General features: G+C 36.3%; 1 pseudogene; it reads right to left on the reverse strand.

Moving 5' to 3' along the window:
- Positions 1-931: 931 nt before the first annotated feature.
- Positions 932-1,896, reverse strand: LOC130458240 (voltage-dependent anion-selective channel protein 2-like; annotated as a pseudogene).
- Positions 1,897-2,338: the final 442 nt, after the last annotated feature.

Below are 2,338 nucleotides of genomic sequence, written 5' to 3' on the forward strand. Positions count from 1 at the left end.
TATCAATTCTAAAATCAGTCAAGACTCAAAGAAATTCCTGTTCTATGCTTAAGCATAGGTCAAAGTCCTTTCCATTGTTCAGCAAAGGGTTTCTGTCCTAAAGTAATCTTAAGAAGGGAAGAGAAGGAACCTCCCATGCCAATGGGGTTCCCATTCCAATAGACTATCAGTAAGAAATTTTCCAAGTATGAAATATCCCAATGGTGAAATTTCCAACATTTATAAGTCTAAGGAATTTTGAGGTTTACACCTCAGATACTTCCCAGCTGTGGGACCCTAAGCAGATCCCTTAACCCCCATTGCCTAGCCCTTATCACTCTGCCTTCGGACAATAGACATTTAAATGGATAATTAAAAACAAACAGACAAAAAAAACCAAAGAACTTTAAAGACTGGAGGTTATAAATTTTGAGGCATTTCAGACTCCAATGGTTTATACAAATCTCTGTATTCTATTGCATTTTGTTTAAGGTTTACCTTTGTGATTTTAAGTTCATATATTACTAGATTCAATATTATTCTGTTACACTGTTCATTTAATGTACTGAGTTTTAAAATTCTGTTGTTTTTCCCTTATAACTGTGCTGAAAAAATATTAGTGATTAAGCCCATATATGAAAAAACAGTTTTTCTATTTTGCCTTTGTAAAATTGTCATAGAGATAGATGGACTTCTTCAGAACTGGTTATAGTTGTATAACAACCTTTCGAAAATTTAATGTGTTAAATATCTCAAATGATTTTTTTTGGAGGCACAATTATGCATATTTGTTTTATTCATAATTTGTATTGTTCTAGGATACCAAAAGTATTTCTAATGATGGTAAATTAACAAAATTTTTGTACTTCATCTGAAAACAGCCACTGATCCATCTCATCCAATGGCAATATCAAATTTGTTAAAAGGAACATAAAAACAAACATGCACACCATTGCACAGTTTTCATAAAGGTCTATTTCATTATTGGTGGGTAGCGCATTTAACAGTTAAATACTTTTAAATAATGTATAGGTGACTGCACTACTGCAGCATTGGGAACTAGATAACCAATTTAACTAAAAACCAACAAGTAACTGTCTAAATATTTAAAATACAGCTCTTGTTTGGATCATCCCTTGTTTAGATCATCCCTCTTGGAAAAAAAAAAGTCTGCTGGTCACATTGGAAATATATTTTAAGGCCAAATCTTCTGCTAGCTATCCCTTCCCCAGAGGTTTCTTCAATTGGACTAAGCCTCCAACTCCAAGGCAAGTCCAAGTTTGTGACCTCCAGCATTGATGCTCTTCCCATGCACCAGGGCAGACAATATAAGCTTCACACCAGGCCTCAAGGTCTGAGTATAACCTACTCCGATTAAACTAGAATTGTTGACTTTTGCAGAATTAGACGCAGTGGAATCCAACTGATATTTGGCTGTAATACCAAAACGAGTGCAGTTGGTGCCTGATGTCCAAGCTAGGTTTACAGAAGTATCAAGATCTTCACAAACTTTCTGATAAATTGAACCTCCAAATTCTGTTCCAACATTGCCTGTGTTTGGTGAGAAGGTAGTGTCAAATGTCAGCTTCAAACCTTGACAAATCTGATCTTCAATTGCGATTTTGGTTCCCAGAGTGTTATCAGTGTTCTATTTTTCTGTGAAAGTCAGACCATACTCACACCATTTATATTTGGTCTCCAAAGTCCCAGAAACTTTACCGGTGTCTGTATTAGATGAACCAGATGATGAAAATTCCACTCCACTGCAGGACTTTGTTTTCACATCTAGTTTAACCAATCCAAAACCAAATCCTTTGTTGAAAATATCTCTGGCAGCTTTGCCAAGGTCAGCATATGCTGGAGGAATACACATTGCCGGGTGCTGACAGGGCGGCTGGCACAGCGGCTGGCATGGCTGGCACGACATGGTAAGGCCGCGGGAAGGGAAGACCTGGAGGGCGCGGGATTTGGCCTCAAATGATTTTAAGGGTTTTTTAAATATGACTTTTGTAATGTTTTTTTTTTAACAATCTCTGGTTATTTTTGCCTGCCCTTAACATGAGGTGTAAGGCCAATTCTAGCTGAAGTGAAATACATTTTATAACCCCCAACCTTCCCGCATTTCTAAGTATGTGAATGGAAGTTGGGCAATTAATCTCAGGGCATTTGTATCCCTAAAAAGTCTCCCAAAAAAGGAGCATCTTTTATTTATACTTTTCAGCTCACTATTTTACTTCCACCAGAATGATATCTAGATTTCTTGATTATGTTCTTAACCCAAGATGAGTTTTACTTTGTTTAAAAATATGTTTATTACCAAGGTTGAAAGATTGCTATGTTTGTAAAAAAAAAAAGTGTG

Source organism: Monodelphis domestica, chromosome 3 (assembly GCF_027887165.1).
Source record: "Monodelphis domestica isolate mMonDom1 chromosome 3, mMonDom1.pri, whole genome shotgun sequence".
In the NCBI taxonomy this organism is placed as follows: Eukaryota; Metazoa; Chordata; class Mammalia; order Didelphimorphia; family Didelphidae; genus Monodelphis; species Monodelphis domestica.